The following is a 17,555-nucleotide window of genomic DNA, read 5'->3' as shown; positions in this document are numbered from 1 at the left end:
GGAATTGATATTCAGATGATTTTATTTTTTATTAATTTTCCGCTTAAAAGCTGTCTATTATTATCGCTGTTGCTGACAGTACGGTTGATTAATGAATATCTTTATCAAATAAATATCTGAATATCTTTATCAAAATTGATTTTTTTTTCTTTTCACTCATCAGATACAGCGCCCTCTGCTGTTACAAAAATTACATTCAATTTGTATCTTTAAAAAAATGAAGAAAAGTATCTTCATCAGAAAGTCGGGCTTTTTCATGGTTGCCATTACTCCTTCCATATATCAAAGGCGAAGTAGGCTTGTTTTCATTCCATCGGTTGATGTGTCAGGTAGGGTCATTCCGTTGTCCGCGCCCTTTTGGAGCTAGAAATTCTTGATGTCGATTCTTTTATTTTTTTCGGAGGGAGGGGGTGCAGTTAATGCCTTAGTAATTTTTTGATTTCTTCAGTTTTTCGATTAATCATGGGGGGGGGGGCAACTTGCCAATTTCCAGGATTATGTCCATCATTTCATTTCATATGAAATCTATCTTTTGAAAGTTTGGACCCAGTCAATGACTGAGAAAAATATCTGACAATGAATTCAAAGTTAACTAGATTTTAATTCGTCATGTGGGCGAATTAGGTGGTCTGTCCTTATTCTCGCCATCATGATCACTATCACCATGTTCATGCCGATCAATATGATCATCATGATGACAACTAGAATACTTGTCAAAAGATGGGAGATGATAAAGCACTGTGAAAAAGGTCTCAATGCATGTGATATGAAAAAAGGTAAATATAATCTGTTTTATCTTGCTAAATTTTAACTTTTATACCTTTTAATTGTCATAAAGGATCATTTTCGAGGTGGTAAAAAGAAAATAAAATGAAAACAAAATCATCTTGTTCACCCCAGGACTCGAACCTGGTACCCCAAAGACGCTAGTCAAGTACGCTATGCATTCCACCACGATATTCCCCATAGAGATTACACGAAGGCAAATTTGAGAATTACAAATCCAATTTTGCAAGCACAAAACGGGCACGATTCCGGCATCTGATAAAAAATAGAGGATACATTACGAAAGCTTAGAATCTCAGCTACATTATACTTAAAGCTCAGGGAAAACTGACAAGAAAAAGTGGAGATATGGCTCACGAAAAAAAGGAATGTAGAATCTAGTTTCGAGAAAGTCATGTCCCATACAGATTACACGCAAAATGAGTTAAAATGACATGCCTTTTATTATTAATTTAGATGAAAAAATAAAGGCAAAGAGTCATAAAGAGTAAGACCTAAGCTACAACATATCAAAAATTGGATGAAAATTGATCAATATTCACGGAGTTAGAGCCAGATTTGCATAATTATTGTGACGTTATAACACGCTAAATTGATATATTGAATTTAGACGCAATTTTGATGACGTCATGATCAAATTGAGGGACAATGGTGACATGAAATCAAATCTACAACTCATACTCTATCGAGATATGAAGAAATTGGGGGTCAAGGACTATTTAAAGAGCTACAGTGAATTTTCAATAGGCATGTTTTTGCCAATAGTGAGATATCGCGCGCACACGTGCTGCAAACTTTAATGGGAGTTGATTTCGTTATTAATGGTCATAGGTTGATCGAGGTATCAAATTGCTCATTATATCATCAATGCAATGGTATAAGAACGTTGTTTCTGCGTTGCGTTAAGGCCACCGCACACCTTAAGATCCGACCGGTCGCCGACTGGCTTGCGACTGGGTGAGGGGAGATGAGACGTCACAGCTCTTGTCAGCTGAGCGTCGCAGACCGGTCGGAGACAAGTCGCAAGGAAAATCGGAAGGGTTCGACATGTTGAATCCTCATGACTGGATCGCAAGCTCAATCCAACCTCCAGCCAGCCAAGCAGACAGCAGAGTTGCATAACGCGTATTATGATAAACAACGCGCATACGCAGTAGTAAGCGCAATTTCTCAGATGCTATGCCATAAAGCAAAAAACGCATGCGTGAGTCGCAGATCGGATCGCAAGGTGTGCGGTGTCGAGGCCTACGATTGCCTTGCGATTAATCTCCCCTCACTCAGTCGCAAGCCAGTCGGCGACCAGTCGGGTCGTAAGGTGTGCGGTGGCCTTAAAATGACCTGAAACGTGCTCTCATGTAATCATTGGGTGATTTTGAGCATTTTGACATTTTGAGGCACGCGTACGCGCGCGCATTTAATTCTGGATGACCTTTGGCTTGAACAGTTGACCTTGAAATTATTGTGATGTAAGTATTGTTAATTTTTGAAAATTGATAATGGACATATGATTGATAATGTGATTTTACAAAATGGCGTCTAGATGACGTCATCGTTACCTGATGAGCATAAAAGCTTATTCTGGCGTGTCCATGACAGATCCTACAGATGGCCTGAAATTCAATGAATTTGACATGGTCAAATTCGAGATATCTTGGCGACAAATATATAGCCAATAAAAAGAAACAAAAAGAAAGTCAAAAATTCTAACGAAATTAGGAGGTGATCTGTCACAGACAGACCACCTACAAAGTTGGTAAAATTTCTATTTAGCAACATCTGTAATTCGGCTCGTTTCGATAAATAGCACAGCCACATTTACCGTAGGGTGAGACGAAAAAAGCCGTTTCAACATTTTTTTTGTACAACTTACATATAGATGGTTTGAATAACGGTGGATAAAACGGCTGGTTTCGACTCGCCGTACGGCCGCCGGAGGGGAGATGTGGCTGAAGCATCAGTCTACGGAATTGTCAATGTGCACTCCTGGCTCCTGTGTAAATAATCGACAGTAGCCTATTGCTCAGGAATTGTCATTTCCCTAAACAATAGGCGCCGGAAGCGGGGGGGGGGGGGGGTGCAGGGGGGCACTTGCCCCCCCCCCCCCCATAAAATTTTGGGGGGCAAAACGAGATTTTGCCCCCAATGTGCCCCCCTAAAAGTAGAAAAAAGATAAATTATTTAACATGTTTAAGGACAAAAGTAAACGATTAAGGCACTTTTCTGCCTAAAAATTGTCATTTCCATTGTCAAAAATGAAAAAATTTCGCCCCTGACGGGGCAATTACATGGTAAGCCTCGCGTGTTTTGACGAACATTTCTTTCTGTGAAACATACCTCTGATAAAGCCCCTTTTCCATCATATTACAGTGTGATAACGTTTAACCTTTTATGAATGCATTTCAAACTAAAACCGAATGGCAAATTGAAAGTGGTTTACCAATGCATGCTGGCATTGGCGGCGGAAGCCAATAAATTTAGGGGGTGTCCACCTGAAATTTTGGGATGGACACATGTAAAAAATAGGACAAGCGCCCCAAAATTTTTTGACAAGCAAAAAAAAAAAAGGTTATCTAAATAAAATTCAGGGGGGGACACGTCCCCCCGTCCCCCCGCTTCCGCCGCCTATGCATGCTGGCTGTGTCGGCTGACTAACGCGCGGTCGCCCAGAAACGCTCAGACCGGACCCGATATCACTAACGCGCCTGAACGCTAGCAAAATATGGAATCTATATATGTCATACCTGTCAAGCCCAGAAACCATAACATCTCGAGGTCGTCATTTATTACTCTCGGACATACTCTCAATCATCCAATACCTCGCCTATCAATTTTACTTCTTCAGAAGAAGCAAAATTGATAGGCGAGAAATTGGAAGATAAATATTGAGAGTAGGTCCTAGAGTAATATTTCTTTAAAATGTGTGTAGTTCTGAAAATGAATGTAAAACAGAAAAGGTTAAATAGTTAGAGGCTTGAGTAGTTGGATTATTGGATAAATGAGAAGATGCTAGTTTGAGTCGGCGAATGGAGTGCAGAGCAGGAGTACTCATCTATCAACTACTCAAGCCTCTTCAAATCTTCAACCTTTTCTGGTTTACTGTCTTTTTCAGGACTACATGTACGCTCATTTAAATAAAAAAATACCCGACTATCAACTGTCCACTACCCTATCAATTTCACTTCTTCCGCTATCCACTTTTTCGAAAACTCCACATGGTGTACCGTCAACCACATCCGCTATTGGAATGTAATTTTTTTATTCTATAATGTTACATATTGTGCATCAGTTCATGATTATTTACAAGTGAATATTTCCTGGAATTTGATATTCATCATTTCCTAGTTATGGTCACATTTTCCCCAGAAAATATGTAAAGAAAAAAGAAGATTTTGAAGGAGTCATCCAAAAGTGCTTCCCAGCCATACAAAACATGCAAAAGGAAACACATAAATCGAGTAATATTTTAAACTTTAATAATTTTCAGAAAATTTTTAAATTGTTAGACAATTAAGCTTGTCGAATTTCTTTCCCCTATACTTACAAAATATGAAACGTATTGCCAATGTATGGATAATCAGGGACTATCTCCAATGCTGATGTCAGAAATGATTTGCATAGAATGGAGATTTAAGTGCTTATCGACGTCTGCCACCTCAGAACACTATGACATTTGAATTTGAATTTCTTTTGTTTCTGTTATACGCTTATTCTGCTTAATACACTCCTTGTTCTGACATGAATTACTTGAAACTTATGATTGTGCTCTCTCGCATCGTCCGTGTATGTAAATGTACATAAATATTTTTTTCTGAAAGGATATTGCATGAAAAATGTCATTTCTGTTATTTTGAGTCAGTATAAGAATAAGTACGTAATTTAGTTAATCAGACATGAAAACCACATTCCGAAGCGATCGTTTTGTCCGTAGATTTCATAGGTTCTCATAAATTATTAGTATAGTATGGAAGCTTAAAAGTGCCACCGAGATGTTGACATAATTATCTCGGGAAGTCGACATCTTGATAGCAAAAGATAAGATGACGAGATCCTGGATCTCATCATGTCGACATCTTTTAGAAGAGATGATGAGATGACAAGATCCTGGATCTCATCATGTCAACATCTTTTAGAAGAGATGATGAGATGACAAGATCCTGGATCTCATCATGTCAACATCTTTTAGAAGAGATGATGAGATGACAAGATCCCGAATCTCATCATGTCAACATCTTTTAGAAGAGATGTTGAGATGACAAGATCCCGGATCTCGTCATGTTGACATCTTGTAGAAGAGATGATGAGATGACAAGATCCTGGATCTCATCATGTTGACATCTTTTAGAAGAGATGATGAGATGACAAGATCCCGGATCTCATCATGTCAACATCTTTAGAAGAGATGTTGAGATGACAAGATCCTGGATCTCATCATGTTGACATCTTGTAGAAGAGATGATGAGATGACAAGGGCCTGGATCTCATCATGTTGACATCTTTTGGAAGAGATGATGAGATGACAAGATCCCGGATCTCATCATGTTGACATCTTGTAGAAGAGATGATGAGATGACAAGATCCTGGATCTCATCATGTTGACATCTTGTAGAAGAGATGATGAGATGACAAGATCCTGGATCTCATCATGTTGACATCTTTTAGAAGAGATGATGAGATGACAAGATCCCGGATCTCATCATGTCGACATCTTTAGAAGAGATGATGAGATGACAAGATCCCGGATCTCATCATGTTGACATCTTGTAGAAGAGATGATGAGATGACAAGATCCCGGATCTCGTCATGACGACATCTTTTAGAAGAGATGATGAGATGACAAGATCCCGGATCTCGTCATGTCGACATCTTTTAGATGAGATGATCTGACAAGATGCTTGCACCTGCACGCATTAACACCGACAGGAAGTTGGTTGATATTCGATTTTCGATATTCAAACTGTGAAGTTGGTTCGATATTCAAACGCGTGTGAATTTGGTTAATTTTCGATATTCAAAATTAGGGGCTTTCAAAGCTAAATAGGGGGGTTTAACAGGTGCAGCACATCTCGGGCAACCATAAATACACTGGCTTGCCCTAGTACGAGGACATTTAGGGGACAAGGTCAGTGAAGAAAAGGGCATGAGATTTTTAATTATTTTTTTTTTCGAGGGACCCCTAGGGATATCCCGACGGCTTAGCCAGGGTTACCACGTATCTTGACTTGTAGAACTCGACTCGGGCAACCAGATAAACACTAGCTTGACCCGGCGCATGCACATTTAGGGGGCTCAAATTAACAAAATTAAAGGGAATAAAGGGCTATTTAGAGCATCTTTTTTAATTTAAAAAAGTATATTTTTTCAAGGGGCCCCCAGAGATATCCAACGGCCTAGCCGGGGCAAACAGGCATCCTAACTTGTTGAACGTGACCCGTGCAACCAGATAAACACTAGCTTGATCAGGTGCATGCGCATTTTGAGGGCTAAAATTAACTAAAATAAAGGAATATTGGGCTATATCAAGCATTTTTTATATTAATAAAGTGATTTTTTTTAAGTGGCCCCCAAGATATCCAAACGGCCTATAGCCGGGACAACCAGGCATCCTAACTTGTAGATCTTGACCCGGGCAACCAGATTTGCACTAGCTTCATCTGACGCATGCAAATTTTGGGGGCTCAAATTAACAAAATTAAAGGAATATAGGGCTATTTCAAGCATGGGGAACCACGGTCCTGACTTTTTCCCCATCCCTTGGTACCGCCAATGGGTACAGTAAAAAAACAAGGAAAGATAGAAAAAAAAGAGAAAGAAGCGAAAGGGGGAAATAGGAAAGAAAGGGGGGGGGGGGAGGGAGAGAAAGGAAAGGGAGAACGGATGGGTTGATCGTATCATTGTATGAACAGGATATTTTATAATCATGCCCCGAGCATAAGGGCGAAGCTCAATGCGTGATAAGGACAAAAAAGAGAGGACACACCATGGCGCACGCAGCAAAAATTTGCTTCATAATAAATCTCAGGCGAGCGAAGTGAGCGAGACAAAAAATCACCTTTAACTTTGAGATTGATTTTGACATGGTATGCAGAAAATGACATCATATTTTTTTTGAGGGGGGAGTGCTATGCGGATCGGGTCCGGGGCAATGATGGCACCAAGTTTTTTAACCTAGGAGGAGGAAAAACAAACATTTTGGGGCCGGGGGTGGTGACACACAATTTTTTAAAAATCGAGTGAGGAGCTCGAAAATGTAGTCCCTATACTGAATTGAAAAGGGACCTGTTAAGGATTAGCTGTTTGCATTGATCGGGTCATAAAGATGATATCTCACCAAATAAATAATGCAAGCGCGAAGCGCGAGCTGAAAATTTTTGATATCCGGGATGATACCTGGACGTTCTAAGCACTTTTTGTAATACTAATCATGAACTGAATGGCTATCTAATTAGCTGAAAATATTTCATTTATGAAAATTATGAATACGCAGGATATGTATCTCGCTAAAACGAATAATGAAAACTCTAATAACATATGATTTTTAAGCCCCATGTGAACAGATAATTTACTTATCTCAATCATTAATAACTGCGAGCGTGTAGCGCGAGCAACATTTTGAATGGAGGATAAAATTTTTAAAATTTAAAGAACAAAAAACATTTTTGGAGAATTATGACGTTTACAACACACTATTTTCTAATTCGGTGGCGCCACTGGTCTGGGGCGGAGCCCCCGGAACCTCGTGATATTTTTAAATATTGCAGATGGCCAATTTTTTTATCATATCGCGGGTACATACACCACAATTATATTAAGTTCAACGCAGTTGCGGATAATAAACGAAATATGCTAAGGCACGACAACATAGCAAATGTGGAATAATTTGAAAAAGTCGCAAGCGAGCGAAGCGAGCTAGAAAATTTTGGCCTTTTAAAATGATTTTGAAATTAAATTCTAATTATGTGATAGTCGCTTTGGAAATTTAGTCGATCAATCAATCAAGAGCTTTGAAATTAGTCACGCGATATTGTCTAAAAGAGACATTTTCGTTCATGAAAGTTTTATTGGAGGGGTATTACTCCTTGCTGGTTAATTGAATTGAAAGATACATATGCAAAAGAAAATGTCTCATGACAATCATTAAAGATTAGAGGAGCTTTATACTCATATTTTATATTTTGACAATACGTTTTCTATCGATATACGTCGACATCTTTTCTCCAAGATATGACGATCTACAACAAAAGGTTAAATATATTCATTCGACCCAACCAATTCTCATTTTTTTTAATTTTGTAAACTGATTACAATGAAGAGTATGTGTAATGATTAGACTGATTCTAAAAACAAAGAATGGGCAACCACTAAACATATTTTGTGCAAATAAAAGAAAAATACATGTGTCACTCAGCTTTCGGAATATTTTATTGGCGGAGGAATGAGGGCTGAGTAAGATCTGCTCATGAGATGCTTTACCGAGTTGCCCCCTAAATGTGCATGCACCGGGTCAAGCTAGTGTTTATCTGGTTGCCCGAGTCGAATTCTACAAGTTAGGATACGTGGCTACCATGGCTAGGCCGTCGGGATATCCCTGGGGCCGGCCTCTTGAAAAAATACTTTTTTAGTTAAAAAATGCTCTAAATAGCCCTTTATTCCCTTTAATTTTGTTAATTTGAGCCCCCTAAATGTGCATGCACCGGGTCAAGGTAGTGTTTATCTGGTTGCCCGAGTCGAGTTCTTATGGAAGCTTAAAAGTGCCACCGAGATGTTGAGATAATTATCTCGGGAAGTCGACATCTTGATAGCAAAAGATAAGATGACGAGATCCCAGATCTCATCATGTCAACATCTTTTAGAAGAGATGATGAGATGACAAGATCCCGGATCTCATCATGTCAACATCTTTTGGAAGAGATGATGAGATGACAAGATCCTGGATCTCATCATGTCAACATCTTTTAGAAAAGATGATGAGATGACAAGATCCCGAATCTCATCATGTTGACATCTTTTAGAAGAGATGTTGAGATGACAAGATCCCGGATCTCGTCATGTCGTCATCTTTTAGAAGAGATGATGAGATGACAAGATCCCGGATCTCACCATGTCAACATCTTTTTATGGAAGCTTAAAAGTGCCACCGAGATGTTGAGATAATTATCTCGGGAAGTCGACATCTTGATAGCAAAAGATAAGATGACGAGATCTTGGATCTCATCATGTCGACATCTTTTAGAAGAGATGATGAGATGACAAGATCCTGGATCTCATCATGTCAACATCTTTTAGAAGAGATGATGAGATGACAAGATCCCGGATCTCATCATGTCAACATCTTTTAGAAGAGATGTTGAGATGACAAGATCCCGGATCTCATCATGTTGACATCTTTAAGAAGAGATGATGAGATGACAAGATCCTGGATCTCATCATGTTGACATCTTTTGGAAGAGATGATGAGATGACAAGATCCCGGATCTCATCATGTCAACATCTTTTAGAAGAGATGATGAGATGACAAGATCCTGGATCTCATCATGTCAACATCTTTTAGAAGAGATGATGAGATGACAAGATCCCGAATCTCATCATGTTGACATCTTTTAGAAGAGATGTTGAGATGACAAGATCCCGGATCTCGTCATGTCGTCATCTTTTAGAAGAGATGATGAGATGACAAGATCCCGGATCTCATCATGTCAACATCTTTTTATGGAAGCTTAAAAGTGCCACCGAGATGTTGAGATAATTATCTCGGGAAGTCGACATCTTGATAGCAAAAGATAAGATGACGAGATCTTGGATCTCATCATGTCGACATCTTTTAGAAGAGATGATGAGATGACAAGATCCTGGATCTCATCATGTCAACATCTTTTAGAAGAGATGATGAGATGACAAGATCCCGGATCTCATCATGTCAACATCTTTTAGAAGAGATGTTGAGATGACAAGATCCCGGATCTCATCATGTTGACATCTTTAAGAAGAGATGATGAGATGACAAGATCCTGGATCTCATCATGTTGACATCTTTTGGAAGAGATGATGAGATGACAAGATCCTGGATCTCATCATGTTGACATCTTTTAGAAGAGATGATGAGATGACAAGATCCCGGATCTCATCATGTCAACATCTTTAGAAGAGATGTTGAGATGACAAGATCCCGGATCTCATCATGTTGACATCTTGTAGAAGAGATGATTAGATGACAAGGGCCTGGATCTCATCATGTTGACATCTTTTGGAAGAGATGATGAGATGACAAGATCCCGGATCTCATCATGTTGACATCTTGTAGAAGAGATGATGAGATGACAAGATCCTGGATCTCATCATGTTGACATCTTTTGGAAGAGATGATGAGATGACAAGATCCCGGATCTCATCATGTTGACATCTTTTAGAAGAGATGATGAGATGACAAGATCCCGGATCTCGTCATGACGACATCTTTTAGAAGAGATGATGAGATGACAAGATCCATGATCTCGTCATGTCGACATCTTTTAGATGAGATGATCTGACAAGATGCTTGCACCTGCACGCATTAACACCGACAGGAAGTTGGTTGATATTCGATTTTCGATATTCAAACTGTGAAGTTGGGTCGATATTCAAACGCGTGTGAATTTGGTTGATTTTCGAAATTCAAAATTAGGGGCTTTCAAAGCTAAATAGGGGAGTTTAACAGGTGCAGCACATCTCGGGCAACCATAAATACACTGGCTTGCCCTAGTACGAGGACATTTAGGGGACAAGGTCAGTGAAGAAAAGTGCATGAGATTTTTAATTTTTTTTTTTCGAGGGACCCCTAGGGATATCCCGACGGCTTAGCCAGGGTAACCACGTATCTTGACTTGTAGAACTCGACTCGGGCAACCAGATAAACACTAGCTTTACCCGGCGCATGCACATTTAGGGGGCTCAAATTAACAAAATTAAAGGGAATAAAGGGCTATTTAGAGCATCTTTTTTAATTTAAAAAAGTATATTTTTTTCAAGGGGCCCCCAGAGATATCCAACGGCCTAGCCGGGGCAAACAGGCATCCTAACTTGTTGAACGTGACCCGTGCAACCAGATAAACACTAGCTTGATCAGGTGCATGCGCATTTTGAGGGCTAGAATTAACTAAAATAAAGGAATATTGGGCTATATCAAGCATTTTTTATATTAAAGTGATTTTTTTAAGTGGCCCCCCAAGATATCCAAACGGCCTATAGCCGGGACAACCAGGTATCCTAACTTGTAGATCTTGACCCGGGCAACCAGATTTGCACTAGCTTCATCTGACGCATGCAAATTTTGGGGGCTCAAATTAACAAAATTAAAGGAATATAGGGCTATTTCAAGCATGGGGAACCACGGTCCTGACTTTTTCCCCATCCCTTGGTACCGCCAATGGGTACAGTAAAAAAACAAGGAAAGATAGAAAAAAAGAGAAAGAAGCGAAAGGGGGAAATAGGAAAGAAGGGGGGGGGGGGAAGGGAGAGAAAGGAAAGGGAGAACTGATGGGTTGATCGTATCATTGTATGAACAGGATATTTTATAATCATGCCCCGAGCATAAGGGCGAAGCTCAATGCGTGATAAGGACAAAAAAGAGAGGACACACCATGGCGCACGCAGCAAAAATTTGCTTCATAATAAATCTCAGGCGAGCGAAGTGAGCGAGACAAAAAAATCACCTTTAACTTTGAGATTGATTTTGACATGGTATGCAGAAAATGACATCATATTTTTTTTTTGGAGGGGGAGTGCTATGCGGATCGGGTCCGGGGCAATGATGGCACCAAGTTTTTTAACCTAGGAGGAGGAAAAACAAACATTTTGGGGCCGGGGGTGGTGACACACAATTTTTTAAAAATCGAGTGAGGAGCTCGAAAATGTAGTCCCTATACTGAATTGAAAAGGGACCTGTTAAGGATTAGCTGTTTGCATTGATCGGGTCATAAAGATGATATCTCACCAAATAAATAATGCAAGCGCGAAGCGCGAGCTGAAAATTTTTGATATCCGGGATGATACCTGGACGTTCTAAGCACTTTTTGTAATACTAATCATGAACTGAATGGCTATCTAATTAGCTGAAAATATTTCATTTATGAAAATTATGAATACGCAGGATATGTATCTCGCTAAAACGAATAATGAAAACTCTAATAACGTATGATTTTTAAGCCCCATGTGAACAGATAATTTACTTATCTCAATCATTAATAACTGCGAGCGTGTAGCGCGAGCAACATTTTGAATGGAGGAAAAAAAATAAAATTTAAAGAACAAAAAACATTTTTGGAGAATTATGACGTTTACAACACACTTTTTTCTTCAAATTTGGGGGGGGGACTCACTGGGGCCTCCCCATTCGGTGGCGCCACTGGTCTGGGGCGGAGCCCCCGGAACCTCGTGATATTTTTAAATATTGCAGATGGCCAATTTTTTTATCATATCGCGGGTACATACACCGCAATTATATTAAGTGCAACGCAGTTGCGGATAATAAACGAAATATGCTAAGGCACGACAACATAGCAAATGTGGAATAATTTGAAAAAGTCGCAAGCGAGCGAAGCGAGCTAGAAAATTTTGGCCTTTTAAAATGATTTTGAAATTAAATTCTAATTATGTGATAGTCGCTTTGGAAATTTAGTCGATCAATCAATCAAGAGCTTTGAAATTAGTCACGCGATATTGTCTAAAAGAGACATTTTCGTTCATGAAAGTTTTATTGGAGGGGTATTACTCCTTGCTGGTTAATTGAATTGAAAGATACATGCAAAAGAAAATGTCTCATGACAATCATTCAAAGATTAGAGGAGCTTTATACTCATATTTTATATTTTGACAATACGTTTTCTATCGATATACGTCGACATCTTTTCTCCAAGATATGACGATCTACAACAAAAGGTTAAATATATTCATTCGACCCAACCAATTTAATTTTTTTTTAATTTTGTAAACTGATTACAATGAAGAGTATGTGTAATGATTAGACTGATTCTAAAAACAAAGAATGGGCAACCACTAAACATATTTTGTGCAAATAAAAGAAAAATACATGTGTCACTCAGCTTTCGGAATAATTTATTGGCGGAGGAATGAGGACTGAGTATAATAGATTAAGATCTGCTCATGAGATGCTTTACCGAGTTGCCCCCTTAATGTGCATGCACCGGGTCAAGCTAGTCAAGCTAGTGTTTATCTGGTTGCCCGAGTCGAATTCTACAAGTTAAGATACGTGGCTACCATGGCTAGGCCGTCGGGATATCCCTGGGGCCGGCCTCTTGAAAAAATACTTTTTTTAGTTAAAAAATGCTCTAAATAGCCCTTTATTCCCTTTAATTTTGTTAATTTGAGCCCCCTAAATGTGCATGCACCGGGTCAAGGTAGTGTTTATCTGGTTACCCGAGTCGAGTTCTACAAGTTCAGATACGTGGTTACCCTGGCTAAGCCGTCGGGATATCTCTAGGGGTCCCTCGAAAAAAAAATCAAAAATTAAAAATTTCATGCCCTTTTATTCACTGACCTTGTCCCCTAAATGTCCTCGTAATAGGGCAAGCCAGTGTATTTATGGTTGCCCGAGATGTGCTGCACCTGTTAAACCCCCTATTTAGCTTTGTAAGCCCTAATTTTTAATATCGAAAATTAACCAAATTCACACGCGTTTGAATATCGAACCAACTTCACAGTTTGAATATCGAAAATCGAATATCAACCAAATTCCTGTCGGTGTTAATGCGTGCAGGTGCAAGCATCTTGTCAGATTATCTCATCTAAAAGATGTCGACATGACGAGATCCGGGATCTTGTCATCTCATCATCTCTTCTAAAAGATGTCGTCATGACGAGATCCGGGATCTTGTCATCTCATCATCTCTTCTAAAAGATGTCGTCATGACGAGATCCGGGATCTTGTCATCTCATCATCTCTTCTAAAAGATGTCGACATGATGAGATCCAGGATCTTGTCATCTCATCATCTCTTCTAAAAGATGTCGTCATGACGAGATCCGGGATCTTGTCATCTCATCATCTCTTCTAAAGATGTCGACATGATGAGATCCGGGATCTTGTCATCTCATCATCTCTTCTAAAAGATGTCAACATGATGAGATCCAGGATCTTGTCATCTCATCATCTCTTCTACAAGATGTCAACATGATGAGATCCAGGATCTTGTCATCTCATCATCTCTTCTACAAGATGTCAACATGATGAGATCCGGGATCTTGTCATCTCATCATCTCTTCCAAAAGATGTCAACATGATGAGATCCAGGCCCTTGTCATCTCATCATCTCTTCTACAAGATGTCAACATGATGAGATCCGGGATCTTGTCATCTCAACATCTCTTCTAAAGATGTTGACATGATGAGATCCGGGATCTTGTCATCTCATCATCTCTTCTAAAAGATGTCAACATGATGAGATCCAGGATCTTGTCATCTCATCATCTCTTCTACAAGATGTCAACATGATGAGATCCGGGATCTTGTCATCTCATCATCTCTTCCAAAAGATGTCAACATTATGAGATCCAGGATCTTGTCATCTCATCATCTCTTCTACAAGATGTCAACATGATGAGATCCGGGATCTTGTCATCTCAACATCTCTTCTAAAAGATGTTGACATGATGAGATCCGGGATCTTGTCATCTCATCATCTCTTCTAAAAGATGTTGACATGATGAGATCCAGGATCTCGTCATCTTAACTTTTGCTATCAAGATGTCGACTTCCCGAGATAATTATCTCAACATCTCGGTGGCACTTTTAAGCTTCCATATCTTTTAGAAGAGATGATGAGATGACAAGATCCCGGATCTCATCTTGTCAACATCTTGTAGAATAGATGATGAGATGACAAGATCCAGGATCTCATCATGTCAACATCTTGTAGATGAGATGATCAGATGACAAGATCCCGGATCTCGTCATGTCGACATCTTTTAGAAGAAATGGTCAGATGACAAGATCTTCGATCCATGATCATGTCATCTAATCATTTCTTCTTAAAGATGTAGACATGACGAGTTACGAGATCATGACATCTGATCATCTCTTCTACAAGATGTCAACATGATGAGATCCGAGATCTTGTCATCTCATCATCTCTTCTAAAAGATGGTGACATGATAAGTTCCAGGATCTTGTCATCTTATCATCTCTTCGAAAAGATATTGACATGATTAGATCCGGGATCTTGTCATCTCATCATCTCTTCGAAAAGATGTCAACATGATGAGATCCGGGATCTTGTCATCTCATCATCTCTTCTACAAGATGTCAACATGATGAGATCCGGGATCTTGTCATCTCATCATCTCTTCTACAAGATGTCAACATGATGAGATCCAGGATCTTGTCATCTCATCATCTCTTCTTAAAGATGTTGACATGATGAGATCCGGGATCTTGTCATCTCATCATCTCTTCTACAAGATGTCAACATGATGAGATCCGGGATCTTGTCATCTCATCATCTCTTCTAAAAGATGTCGACATGATGAGATCTGTATGGAAGCTTAAAAGTGCCACCGAGATGCTGAGATAATTATCTCGGGAAGTCGACATCTTGATAGCAAAATATAAGATGACGAGATCCTGGATCTCATCATGTTGACATATTTTAGAAGAGATGATGAGATGACGAGATCCTGGATCTCATCATGTCAACATCTTTCAGAAGAGATGTTGAGATGACGAGATCCTGGATCTCATCATGTCAACATCTTTTAGAAGAGATGTTGAGATGACGAGATCCTGGATCTCATCATGTCAACATCTTTTAGAAGAGATGTTGAGATGACGAGATCCTGGATCTCATCATGTCGACATCTTTTAGAAGAGATGATGAGATGACAAGATCCTGGATCTCATCATGTCAACATCTTTTAGAACAGATGATGAGATGACAAGATCCCGGATCTCATCATGTCAACATCTTTTAGAAGAGATGTTGAGATGACAAGATCCCGGATCTCATCATGTTGACATCTTGTAGAAAAGATGATGAGATGATGAGATGATCTTGTCATCTCAACATCTCTTCTTAAGATGTTGACATGATGAGATCCAGGATCTTGTCATCTCATCATCTCTTCTAAAAGATGTCGACATGATGAGATCCAGGATCTCGTCATCTCAACATCTCTTCTAAAAGATGTTGACATGATGAGATCCAGGATCTCGTCATCTCAACATCTCTTCTAAAAGATGTTGACATGATGAGATCCAGGATCTCGTCATCTCAACATCTCTTCTAAAAGATGTTGACATGATGAGATCCAGGATCTCGTCATCTCATCATCTCTTCTAAAAGATGTCAACATGATGAGATCCAGGATCTCGTCATCTTATATTTTGCTATCAAGATGTCGACTTCCCGAGATAATTATCTCAACATCTCGGTGGCACTTTTATATGGAAGCTTAAAAGTGCCACCGAGATGTTGAGATAATTATCTCGGGAAGTCGACATCTTGATAGCAAAAGATAAGATGACGAGATCCTGGATCTCATCATGTCGACATCTTTTAGAAGAGATGATGAGATGACAAGATCCCGGATCTCATCATGTCAACATCTTTTAGAAGAGATGTTGAGATGACAAGATCCCGGATCTCATCATGTTGACATCTTTTAGAAGAGATGATGTGATGACAAGATCCTGGATCTCATCATGTTGACATCTTTTGGAAGAGATGATGAGATGACAAGATCCCGGATCTCATCATGTTGACATCTTGTAGAAGAGATGATGAGATGACAAGATCCTGGATCTCATCATGTTGACATCTTGTAGAAGAGATGATGAGATGACAAGATCCTGGATCTCATCATGTCAACATCTTAAGAAGAGATGTTGAGATGACAAGATCATCTCATCATCTCATCATCTTTTCTACAAGATGTCAAAATGATGAGATCCGGGATCTTGTCATCTCATCATCTCTTCCAAAAGATGTCAACATGATGAGATCCGGGATCTTGTCATCTCATCATCTCTTCCAAAAGATGTCAACATGATGAGATCCGGGATCTTGTCATCTCAACATCTCTTCTAAAAGATGTTGACATGATGAGATCCGGGATCTTGTCATCTCATCATCTCTTCTAAAGATGTTGACATGATGAGATCCGGGATCTTGTCATCTCATCATCTCTTCTAAAGATGTTGACATGATGAGATCCAGGATCTTGTCATCTCATCATCTCTTCTAAAAGATGTCGACATGATGAGATCCAGGATCTCGTCATCTTATCTTTTGCTATCAAGATGTCGACTTCCCGAGATAATTATCTCAACATCTCGGTGGCACTTTTAAGCTTCCATACTTTTAAGCTTCCATAAGAGATGATGAGATGACAAGATCCTGGATCTCATCATGTCAACATCTTTAGAAGAGATGTTGAGATGACAAGATCATCTCATCATCTCATCATCTCTTCCAAAAGATGTCAACATGATGAGATCCAGGATCTTGTCATCTCATCATCTCTCCAAAAGATGTCGACATGATGAGATCCAGGATCTCGTCATCTCATCATCTCTTCTACAAGATGTCAACATGATGAGATCCGGGATCTTGTCATCTCATCATCTCTTCTACAAGATGTCAACATAGATGAGATCCGGGATCTTGTCATCTCATCATCTCTTCTACAAGATGTCAACATGATGAGATCCGGGATCTTGTCATCTCATCATCTCTTCTACAAGATGTCAACATGATGAGATCCGGGATCTTGTCATCTCATCAT

This window comes from Lytechinus variegatus, chromosome 17, assembly GCF_018143015.1.
Source record: "Lytechinus variegatus isolate NC3 chromosome 17, Lvar_3.0, whole genome shotgun sequence".
In the NCBI taxonomy this organism is placed as follows: domain Eukaryota; kingdom Metazoa; phylum Echinodermata; class Echinoidea; order Temnopleuroida; family Toxopneustidae; genus Lytechinus; species Lytechinus variegatus.
Note: the sequence above shows the minus strand (reverse complement) of the source record.